Raw genomic sequence first — 12,449 nt, 5'->3', positions numbered from 1 at the left:
GGCTGCTCACTCTGCTGCGCACAGGGCAAGGCCAGAAGAACCTGAAAAAGCCGGAGGGTCCCGGCTGAGCGAGGAATGGGAGGCGCTTCCTTCTACCCATATAGGAGCCTAAGAGAGCTGCGAGAGTGGGAAGTGGGGTTGCCCCGATTTTCCAGGGCAGGAAACCAAGGCTGGGGGTTGGGGCTAACACCCAGGTCAGGGCCCCGGGTCTCGCTGCCCAGAGGCTCCGGTGAGTGAGGCTCATGGCAGCATGAAGCTGCGCCCGCCGGACCCGCCTCCCGCCTGCCATTCCTGCTGGGGAGGGAAGGGCCGCTCTGGGCGGCTCGGGGGCCCCGCCGCGGTTTCCGGGCTCTTGGTCGGGTGGGGAGGGCCGTTGTCAGAGTCCCCCTGAGACCCTCGGGAACACTGCTTGCCTAATGAGGGTCCCTGGGGCCTCTGCCCAGTTCCGACCGGGGAATAAAGGCCCCCTCTTCCATTCCGCGGTTTCTCCGCCCCCCCGCCATAATAGGATTGAGACTTTTGAAGTTAATAGGAAATGAGGCAGGCTCCCACGCAGAGAATTCGGACGCGGAGGGCTTAGAGGGCCCTTTGTGAGCCCGGCCGGGAGGCTCCCCCCGCGGGCCGGCCGTGATGAAAGCACCGTGAAATATACAGTGTCAGGACGCCCCTTGACCATGACAGGCCTCTTTACTTAAAGAAAAGAAGGGGGGAACATCCCCCAGCAGTTGTACATGAGCATGTGAACGCACACGTATGTGTATGCGGCGCTCTGGCCCGGCCGGCCTCTGGGACGCCGTCTACACGGTGCCCACCCGAGGCCTCTGCTCAGCCAGGAGGGTTGGGATTCATTCCAGCAGCCAGGAGTTCGGTTTTCTTTTTTTTGTTTTTGTGTTTTGAGATGGAGTCTTGCTCTGTCACCCAGCCTGGAATGTAGTGGCATGATCCCTGCTCACTGCCACCTCTGCCTCCCAGGTTCAAGCGATTCTCCTGCCTCAGCTTCCCGAGTAGCTGGGATTACAGGCACCTGCCACCATGCCCAGCTAATATATATATATTTAAAATTTTTTATTTTAGTAGAGACAGGGTTTGGCCATGTTGGCCAGGCTGGTCTCGAACTCCTGACCTCAAGTGATCCACCCGCCTCAGCCTCCCAAAGTGCTGGGATTACAGGCGTGAGCCACTACACCTAGCTGAGTTTGGGGTTTGGGATGCTGGACCTAAGAGTCAGAGGCCATTTATTACTCAGGGCAGGCAGCCTCACCCAAGGCTCACTCTTCTCCACTTACGCACCTCCAGAGACGGCAGGCTCACCACCTAGCAAGGCTCCTAGACAAGGCTTCCTTGCGTGTGGCTCCAGAAGAAGGTGAAGGTGACACCTTTCAATGTCATTGAGGAAAAATGACAAGGGACAGAAGGGAAGGGAATTTTTTTTTTTTGAGACATGGCTTCACCCCCATTCCCCAAGCTGGAGTTCAGTGGTGCGATCTCACCTCATTGCAGCCTCCACCTCCTGGGCTCAAGTGATCCTCCCATCTCATTTTTTCATTTTTTGGTAGAGATGGGGGTCTCACTACGAGTAGCTGGGATTACAGGCGCCCGCCACCGCACCCAGCTAATTTTTGTATTTTTAGTAGAGACAGGGTTTCATCGTGTTGACCAGGCTGGTCTCGAACTCCTGACCTCACGGGATCCACCTGTATTGGCCTCCCAAACTGCAGGGATTACAGGTGTGAGCCACTGTACCCGGCCCAAGAAGGCAATTTCTAAAACAGCTTTATTGAGATATTCACATAACATACAGTTCATTCATTTAAAGTATACAATTTTTTTTTTTGTATTTTTAGTAGAGATGGGATTTCACCATGTTGGCCAGGCTGGTCTCACACTCCTGGTCTCAGGTGATCCGCCCACCTTGGCCTCCCAAAGTGCTGGGATTACAGGCGTGAGTCACCACACCGGCCAAAAGTATCCATCAACCCAATCAACTTTCTTTTTTCTTTTATTTTTTGAGACGGAGTCTCGCTCTGTCGCCCAGGCTGAAATGCAGTGGCACCATCTCGGCTCACTGCAAGCTCCGCCTCCCGGGTTCACGCCATTCTCCTGCCTCAGCCTCCCGAGTAGCTGAGACTACAGGTGCCCGCCACCACGCCCGGCTAGTTTTTTTTGTATTTTTTAGTAGAGACGGGGTTTCACCGTGTCAGCCAGGATGGTCTCGATCTCCTGACCTTGTGATCCGCCCGCCTCGGCCTCCCAAAGTGCTGGGATTACAGGCTTGAGCCACCGCGCCCGGCCATTTTTTTTTTTAAGTAGAGACAGGGTTTCACCGTGTTAGCCAGGCTGGTTTCGAACTCCTGGCCTCAGGTGATCCACCTGCCTCGCCCTCCCAAAGTTCTGGGATTACAGGCCTGAGCCACCATGCCCAGCCTAAAGTATACAATTGATTTGTTTTATTTTCTTCACAAAGCTGTGTGTCCATCAACCCAATCAACTTTAGAACATTTCGATCACCCCAAGAGGACACCCCGTTCCCTCCCCGGCCCCGGCACCCACACATCCCCTCCCTGTCTCTGTGGATGGGCCTGCCCTGGACATTTCATAGAAATGGGATGACACACTACGTGGCCTTTTGTGTCTGGCGTCTCTCACTGAGCGTGGCATCCTCAAGGTGCATCTGCGCTGTGGCCTGGGTCAGAGCCTCGCTCCTTTTCATGACTGAGTCGTGTTCCAGTGGGTGGAGGGCCGTGCTGCGTTTGCCTGTTCTTGTGTTGATGGACATTTGGGCTGTTCCAGACGTTTCTGAGTGTGCAGGGATTGCTGTTCTTGCAAACTCTTCCAATGGCCCTGGATTTGGGCCTTTGACCCTCACAGAAGGTCAGGCAGAGGCCAGGCAGGTCCCACCAAGGCCAGAAGCAGAGGGTGCGTTCCCCAGCAGGGCCTGGCGTTTGGGGTATGATACATGGAAACAGTTTCCAGGCTTGGCCCTGTGTCTCCCAGCTGGCCCTGCCACTTCCGGAGGTGACCCGGCCACCCTGTGACTCTGTTTCTCCGTCGGCAAAGGTGGCGGTGATGGGGGCTCTATGGTGGCAGCTATTGTCATGGCATGGCAGCTGCACACAGGAGGGCTCGCCCACGTGAGGGAGGCTTTCCGCAGGCGGTCCCTGCCCCTGTTTGAATGCTCCTGCAGATGGCCGTGTCATTCTCGTACCGCTGGCGTTAGAGGGCAGGTTGGGTGGGTGGAGAGGGTGTCTCTGTGTCCAGGGTTCCCCAGATTTCCGTTCAGACCCGTGGGAAGGCGACTTTCCTGCTGTGGGCTCCAGCATCGGGAGGGGTGGTCTGTGTGGAGCGATGTGTGGCCCTGTCCCCTTTACGGGAAATCCCAGGGAAAAGAGGGTGAAGGGGGCAAGAGTGTCCCGGAATTTGGCAGAGCTTTTGTGGCCTCCATGGATGCCTGCAGCCCGCCCAGCGGCACGGGAAGCCCCCTTGACCGCTGACTGGAAGGGGAGGGAGGCAGGTGGCGGGAGGTGGGTGGAGGGGCTGCTCTTCCCTGGGGGCGCCGGGGGAAGACCTGTCCCTGCCAAGCACGGCGGCCGGCCGCCCCCTAGCCCTTTGGTGGCAGCTGTGCCCTGTGGTGGGCAGGGTGATATGTGGGTCACCTGCCCGTGTGGCGGGCCCAGCGCCCTCCTGTCTTCTCAGACCCTCCAGAGGAGGCAAAGGGGATCTCGCAGGCAGAGTGAGAACACGTTGTTCCTTCAGGGGCAGCGAAACCAGTGCAGGTAGTGCCCACCGGGGTCAGACATCAGAGGGACAGAGACAGAGAGCGACAGAGACAGTCAGAGACAGAGAAAGGCAGAGACAGAGAGAGAGGGATGGAGGCAGAGAGAGTCAGAGATGGAGGGAGGAAAAGAAAGAGACAGAGATAGAGAGGGAAACAGAGAGTCAGAGATGGAGGGAGGAAGAGACAGAGAGAGAGACAGTGATAGAGAGAGAGACAGAGACGGAGATAGAGCCAGTCTTCAGACAGAGACAGAGACAGAGGGAGACGAGGGAGATAGAGAGAGAGGGAGACAGAGAGAGATGGAAGGAGGGAGACACAGAGAGACAGAAGCAGAGACAGAGAGACAGAGGGAAACAGAGAGAGAGAGACAGAGAGAAACAGAGATGGAGAAACAGAGACAGAGAGGGAAAGAACCAGCGGTGGCTGTGCAGGGCAGTGGGCCGAACGCTCCATCCCAGCCTTCCTGGCCCCTGAGTCCCCATCTCCCAGCTGTGATTGTCCTGCTCTGGCCTTGGGCTCCACTTGACTTTTCTGGGTTTGGGGTTGAGGGTACAGGAGGCCCTGGCAGGACAGGACTCTGGGTCCCCAGGGGCCGCCTCACCATCCCGCCCCGGAGTCATAGTACTCGGGCATCTCCCCATCAGTGGACGACACGTGCCCAGCGGGGACTCAGGAAGGGGCTGGGGCACCTCGGGCTCTTCTTAGCCTAGGCATCCCAGGAGCTTGTCAAGGGGCCCACAGCCAGCCCACAGCTAATGCTCAGGGGAACCTGCCTCTCCCAGGTGCCAGCCCAGCTGGGGCTGGGGAGCCTCAGGCCCTGCCCTCGGGTGCTCACAGCGTCCCCAGGACCTAGCAGAGGTCGGTGAGGGCTGAGGAAGCTTCATGCTGGGGTCTCGGTGCAGGAGGTGGGGAAGGGGATAAGAAAAGGCTTGAGGGGAGGGCCGGATCCATTTTTTTTTTTTTTTTTTTTGAGGCGGAGTCTCGCTCTGTCGCCTGGACTGGAGTGCAGTGGCCAGATCTCAGCTCACTGCAAGCTCCGCCTCCCGGGTTTACGCCATTCTCCTGCCTCAGCCTCCCAAGTAGCTGGGACTACAGGCGCCCGCCACCTCGCCCGGCTAGTTTTTGTATTTTTAGTAGAGACGGGGTTTCACCGTGTTAGCCGGGATGGTCTTGATCTCCTGACCTCGTGATCCGCCCGTCTCGGCCTCCCAAAGTGCTGGGATGACAGGCTTGAGCCACCACGACCGGCCGGGCCCGGATCCATTAATGGACACTGAGGCTGCTTGGTGTCTCCCTGGAAGATCTGTTCACATCCTGGACTCCGAAACTTGTGAATGGGACTTTATTTAGAAATAGGGCCTTTGCGGCCAGACGCATTGGCTCACGCCTGTAATCCCAGCACTTTGGGAGGCTGAGACGGGCGGATCACGAGGTCAGGTGATCGAGACCATCCTGGCTAACACAGCGAAACCCCGTCTCTACTAAAGATACAAGAAAATTAGTCGGATGTGTTGGTGGGCGCCTGTAGTCCCAGCTACTCGGGAGGCTGAGGCAGGAGAATGGCGTGAATCCGGGAGGCGGCGCTTGCAGTGAGCGGAGATCCGGCCACTGCACTCTAGCCCGGGAGACAGAGCGAGACTCTGTCTGAAAAAAAAACAAAGAAGGCCTTTGCAGATGTGACCAACATATGACGAGGTCATTCGACTGGGCCCTGACGCAGCGTGACTGGCGTCCATATAAAATGCACATGCCCTGATTGGACACCGGTGAAAAGGAGCCGTTCCCTCAACCCCAGTCCCCACCTCTGGACGTTGCATAACCAGTGTTTATGGCACCAGAAACTTCATCTCTGTAAACCACTTGGAGGGGTGTCTGGCACCAAGTCCCCGTTCATGAGTGTCTGAAAACGGAATACAAATAAAATAGAATATAAAGAGAGAGCGGGTGCCTACACTCGGGGAGCCTACAGAACATGAGCTTGAAAGAGCCGGTTATCTCCCTGTCTGTCTGTCTCTCTCTGTCTTGGAAATGTCTAAGGGGGCAGGCAGGAGGACTTCCTGGAGGAGGGGTCCTTTGAGCTGAGTTCAGAAGGGCGAGAAGGAGCCGGGTTTCTCATGGAGCAGCCAGTGCAAAGGGCTGGGGGCAGCCTGGAGCCTGGTGTGTCCTTCAGGGAGCTGGTGTGGCTGGAGCAGGGGATTCTAAGGCTGCTGAGGGCTTCATGGGCCGCAGGAAGGAGTTTGGTTTTTCTCTTTTTTTTTTGTTTTTTTGAGACGGAGTCTCGCTCTGTCGCCCAGGCTGGAGTGCAGTGGCCGGATCTCAGCTCACTGCAAGCTCCGCCTCCCGGGTTCCGCCATTCTCCTGCCTCAGCCTCCCGAGTAGCTGGGACTACAGGCGCCCGCCACCTCGCCCGGCTACTTTTTTTGTATTTTTAGTAGAGATGGGGTTTCACCGGGTTAGCCAGGATGGTCTCGATCTCCTGACCTCGTGATCCGCCTGTCTCGGCCTCCCAAAGTGCTGGGATTACAGGCTTGAGCCACCGCGCCCGGCCTGATTTTTCTCTTGAAGGCACTGGGGAGCCACGGCAGAGTTTAGAGCAGAAGAGGGACATAATTTGTGCCCTGTGCCCGTGGTGAGAGGTGAGCAGGGAGGGCTGCCTGGACGTGGGTAAGGGCCGCAGAGCAGAATTCTGCCAGGGTAAAGCTTTGGAGGAAATCTTCCTTCCTTTTCTCTTCTTTTCCCGTCACGGGTTGAGAAATCAGAGGGAGAGGTATCGATGGGGATTCCTGTGCCAGCGTGTGCAGGGGTTTTGGGGCCTGATACCCACCCCACGTGGGGACCACCCTGCCTGAGCCAGCCCCTTTTCCCGCTAGAGGCCTCTCGTCAGTCCCCGGGGGACCCAGTGGTGACCTTGGGCCACAGGGAACATCCAGACCTGGGTCGGTGGCCTTGGCAGGTGCCCGGGGGATCTGCCCTCCGGTCCTTGTCCCAGTTTCCACAGCGGGTCAGGGGGGTCCTGGAGGCTGGGTGCCGGCAGCCCTGAAGATTTACGCTGCTGCCAGTCACACCCCTGGGAGTCAGACCCTCCTCGGTGCCACTTTACAGATGGAGGAACTGAGGCGGGGGCTCTGGTCTTCACCTGGCTTGAGTTGCGGGGCTGGAACCCGAAGCGTTTGCCAGTTCCCAGGGCCTGAGCGCTCCGGCCAGTGTGTGTAACGCCCTCTCCCTGGATGCCTCAAGTTTAGGAAATGGCAGAGCCGCCCGGATTGAAATTCTTGGCCCGTGCACGCCCGGCGGAGAAATCCATAATGCATTGTTTAGACAGATGCCTTTAAACTGAGCCACGGCCGGAGGGGGGGGCCGGCAGCCGGGGGGCCTGTACTGGGAAGGTCACCCTTTTTTTCTGCACAAAGGTCAGCCGTAGACCGTTGCCAAGACAACGGCCGGCTTAAAGATGGAGGCCTAAGGAGAACAGACAATTCCCCTCCCAAAGATGCCCCGTGCAAAGGGCCCGGCCGTGGGCTTGGGGGCTGGGGGCTTGGGAGGCTCAGGGGGTGTGAGGAGCTGAGGCCGGAGCACAGAGAGGGAGGAGTGAAGCACTGATATGGCTTTGGGAGGCCGGGAAGGAATGCAGGGGTCTGGGGGGCAGATCTTGGCTCAGCCCCTGCCAGGCTGTCTTCAAACCAGTGAGCCTCAAGGTTCCTGGCTGGGAAATGGGAACAACATCCTACCTTCAGGGTAGGAATCTCCAGGCTGGTCTGGTGTAGGAACCACTGTGTTAAACATGCAGACTGGCCGGGCGCGGTGGCTCACGCCTGTAATCCCAGCACTTTGGGAGGCCGAGACGGGCGGATCACGAGGTCAGGAGATCGAGACCATCCTGGCTAACACGGTGAAACCCCATCCCTACTAAAAAATACAAAAAACCTAGCCGGGCGAGGTGGCGGGCGCCTGTAGTCCCAGCTACTCGGGAGGCTGAGGCGGGAGAATGGCGTAAACCCGGGAGGCGGAGCTTGCAGTGAGCTGAGATCCGGCCACTGCACCCCAGCCTGGGCGACAGAGCGAGACTCCGTCTCAAAAAAAAAAAAAAAAAAAAAGCAAAAAACTAGCCGGGCATGGTGGCGGATGCCTGTAGTCCCAGCAACTCGGGAGGCTGAGGCAGGAGAATGGCGTGAACCCGGGAGGCGGAGCTTGCAGTGAGCCAAGATCGCCCCACTGCACTCCAGCCTGGGCGATAGAGTGAGACTCCATCTCAAAAAAAAACATGCAGACTCCAGCCAGGCACAGTGGCTCACGCCAGCCGGGCACAGTGGCTCACACCAGCCGGGCACAGTGGCTCACGCCTGACATCCCAGCACTTTGGTGTTTGTTTGTTTGTTTTTGTTTTGTTTTGTTTTTTTTTTTTGAGGTGGTCTCGATCTCCTGACCTTGTGGTTCAGCCGCCTCCGCCTCCCAAAGTGCTGGGATTACAGGCGTGAGCCACTGCACCTGGCCCACTTTATTTTTTTTAAATTATTTTTTATTTGGCTGGGCACAGTGGATCATGCCTCTAATTAGAGGCATCCTGGCTAACATGGTGAAACCCCGTCTCTACTAAAAATGCAAAATATTTGCCAGGCATGGTGGCGGGCGCCTGTAGTCCCAGCTACTCGGGAGGCTGAGGCAGGAGAATGGCGTGAACCCAGGAGACGGAGCTTGCAGTGAGCCGAGATCGCGCCACTGCACTCCAGCCTGGGCGACTGAGACTCCATCTCAAAAAAAAAAAGAAAAGAAAGAAGGAGGGAAGGAAGGGAAGAAGAAAAGGAAAGGAAAGGAGAAGAGAAGAGAGACCAGGCTTTCCAAGGGTCCTGGTGTAGGACATGCCCATTCAAAGCTCCCTAGTCCAGAACTTGACCTGCAGGGTTTATGAGCCTTCCAGGTTACCTGAGGATAAGCCGTGCCAGGAAGAAAGCTTTCTCCAGCTTTCTTCAAGAGTTCTAAAGATGGAGCTTTCAGGCTGTTCTGCTGTGCTGCTTTAAGAGCTTGGAGAGAGAAAATATTCTTACCCCTATGGAGAGAACCTTGGCACTGGATGTTATCATATTGATAAGGAAGCTGAGGCCCCTGAAGAGTAAATGATGTGGCTCCCTCAGCAAGGTGAGGGCCCAGGACAAAGGACTAACTCCTTTTCAAGGCTCCATCCTGCGTGCAGGAATGTGGAACTTAAGGAGCTAACCTACAACCCTGAGTTCGTGTCAGAGGGCCCTAGTGGGCCTAGAGGATCCTCAACTACGTCACTCAAGAGCCCTTTGTTCTTGGTTCCCTTTCCTTTGGACTTACTCTGCTTCCTCTCCATAAATACCCATTTTTGTCTTAAGCAAATAAATCTCTCATGATCTCTTTGGCTGAAAAGTCACTTAGGAAGTCACCTACAGTTCATTCCCCCATCTCTCACCAAGGTCACAGTTCATCCAGTGATCATCCTCTTCATGATTCCAACATGTTTGGATCAGAGAATAGTGTTGTTACAGGGAATCCGTTCCGTAAAAGAGTTACATCATCTGACTTTGATTTCAGAAGCACGGGGAGAATAAAGAGACAAGTCACCAGATTAAAATATTGGCACAGGATTTGATTAGACATTTCTCTACAGAAGTTCTACAAATGGCCAATAGCACAAGAAAAGACACTCAACAGCAGTAGCCATTAGAAAAATGTAAATCAAAAGCCCAAAGAGATAGCACTTCAGGCCGGGTGCAGTGGCTCAAGCCTGTAATCCCAGCATTTTGGGAGGCCGAGGCAGGTGGATCACGAGGTCAGGAGATCGAGACCAGCCTGATCAACATGTGAAACCCCATCTCTACTAAAAATACAAGCTAGCCGGGCATGGTGGTGGGCACCTGTAGTCCCAGCTACTCGAGAGGCTGAGGCAGGAGAATGGCGTGAACCCGAGAAGCGGAGCTTGCAGTGAGCCGAGATCACGCCATTGCACTCCAACCTGGAGGACCGAGTTAGACTCTGTCTCAAATCAATCAATCAGTCAATCAATAATTATTATTTATTTATTTTATATTTATTTATTTATTTTTTGAGATGGAGTCTCGCTCTGTCGCCCAGGCTGGAGTGCAATGGCGTGATCTCGGCTCACTGCAACCTCCGCCTCCCAGGTTCAAGCGATTCTCCTGCTCCAGCCTCCCGAGTAGCTGGGATTGCAGGCACCTGTCACCGTGCTTGGCTAATTTTTGTATTTTTAGTAGAGACAGGGTTTTGCCATGTTGGCCAGGCTGCTCTCAAACTCCTGACCTCAGGTGATCCTCCCACCTCCGCCTCCCAAAGTGCTGGGATGACAGAGATGAGCCACCGCGCCCGGCCGAGCAGTTTTTAATTTTTGGAAAATGTGCATCTCTAATGTGAGGAGCGTCTGGATGTGGGTTGTGGTTTGAGTGCCCTGAATTAGTTAAAGGCTTTCATTCTTCTCTGTGGTTCCCTGCAGACCTGATCGTCTGTGATTCTGCAGATGTCAGGGCCGTACAGAAGAGGGTGGAGGCCGGGCCAGCCCCAGCTCCTGCTCACACGGGGAATTAGTGTCAGAGCTGGGCTGGGGTCGAGAGGCGGGCTGCTGGGACATCTGCCCTTTCACCTCCATGCTGACTCCAACATCAGATTGCTGTCAGCCTGGCTGTCTGAAAAGAACATACCTGGGGCTGGGCGCAGTGGCTCACACCTGTCATCCCAGCTACTCAGGAGGCTGAGGCAGAAGAATCGCTTGAACCAGGGAGGTGGAGGTTGCAGTGAGCCGAGACTGTGCCACTGCACTCTAGCCTGGGTGACAGAGTGAGACCCCATCTCAAAAAAAAAAAAAAAAAAAAACAGACTGGGCACGGTGGCTCATGCCTGTAATCCCAGCACTTTGGGAGGCTGAGCCTGGCAGATCACCTGAAGTCAGGAGTTCGAGACCAGCCCAGCCAACCCAGGCTGGCCAACCCAATTTTTTTTCTCTCCTGAAAAAAAAGAAAAAAAAAATATGGGAGGCTGAGGCAGGGGAATCGCTTGAACCAGGAGGTTGAGGTTACAGTGAGCCAAGATTGTGACACTGCACTCCATCCTGGGCAAGAAAGGGAGACTCCGTCTCAAAAAAAAAAAAAAAAACTACAAAAATTAGCTGGGCGTGGTGGTACACGCCTGTAACCCCAGCTACTTGGGAGGCTGAGGCAGGAGAATCGCCTGAACCCGGGAGGTGGAGGTTTCAGTGAGCCAAGATCGCACCACTGCACTCCAGCCTGGGTGACAGAGTGAGACTCTATCTCAAAAAAAAAAAAAAAAAAGACGTACCTGCTTTTCATCAGTTAGGACAGGACATCGGGAACCTAGAAAATTTGACCAACACGGAAAAGCACCCCAAACCAAACCACACAGCCAAACTCAGACTTAGCGCTTCCGCTGAGAACCAGTGCTGTTCGTACGATTCCAGTTCCGACCCCACGTGTGTATCCAGGCGTGGACGCATACGCAGGCACCTTCCTTTCTCTCTTTTTTTTTTTTTTTTTTTTGAGACGGAGTCTTGCTCTTTCGCCCGGGCTGGAGTGCAGTGGCCGGATCTCAGCTCACTGCAAGCTCCGCCTCCCGGGTTTACGCCATTCTCCTGCCTCAGCCTCCGGAGTAGCTGGGACTACAGGCGCCCGCCACCTCGCCCAGCTAGTTTTTTGTATTTTTAGTAGAGACGGGGTTTCACCGTGTTAGCCAGGATGGTCTCGATCTCCTGACCTCGTGATCCGCCCGTCTCGGCCTCCCAAAGTGCTGGGATTACAGGCTTGAGCCACCGCGCCCGGCCCTTTCTCAAAAAGTGATCTTTTAGCTGCTGATTTGTACCTGTTCACTTCACACTGTATTAATATCACAGCTCTTTTCCCATGTAAACCAGTCTTCTGGGACAGAATTTGTTTTTATTTTTATTACAAAATGTTTACTTTGAGACAGAGGCTTGCTCTATCGTTCAGGCTGCACGATCTCATCTCACAGCAACCTCTGTCTCCTGGATTCAAACGATTCTCCTGCCTCAGCCTCTCGAGTAGCTGGGATTACAGGCACACACCAACCCCCACTAAGTTTTGTATTTTTAGTAGAGATGAGGTTTCACCATGTTGGCCAGGCTCGTCTCAAACTCCTGACGTCAGGTGATCCGCCCACCTCGGCCTCCCACAGTGTTGGGATTACAGGCGTGAGACACCGTATCCAGCCTTATTTTCACTTTCAGAGATGAGCGTCTCACTGTGTTGCCCAGGCTGGCCTCAAAGTCCTGGGCTCAAGTGATCCTCCCACCTCGGTTTCCCAAAGTGCTGGGATTACAGGCGTGAGTCATTGCACCCGGCCCTGAGTTTTCAATCTTCGGCTTCCAGCAAGGTGCTGCTTCCTTTTAGCTTCTAGAATGTTCTCCGCCACAAACAAGATTAAAGTCTCCAACAACAAAACAAAACCAAAAACACTTCCAAACTGCAACGCGTCAGGAGAGGGCAGAGGCTTGTTTCAGATTCCAGTTGGGAAGGGGAGGTACGGCGGGTGCTTCTCCGAGAAAGGCCCTGGTGTGGGGGAGGTGGGCTGAGGTTGGAGAGGGGGCACCCACAGAGGCTAGGTGGGAAGAGGCCTTCCCGGGAGCCGAGGTCTCCACGTTGCCACCATGGGCTGGGGTCATTCTCTGCGC

Source organism: Trachypithecus francoisi, unplaced genomic scaffold, assembly GCF_009764315.1.
Source record: "Trachypithecus francoisi isolate TF-2019V2 unplaced genomic scaffold, Tfra_2.0 Lachesis_group5, whole genome shotgun sequence".
In the NCBI taxonomy this organism is placed as follows: Eukaryota; Metazoa; Chordata; class Mammalia; order Primates; family Cercopithecidae; genus Trachypithecus; species Trachypithecus francoisi.
The sequence above is the reverse complement of the archived record's forward strand: the minus strand, read 5'-3'. Positions refer to the sequence as shown.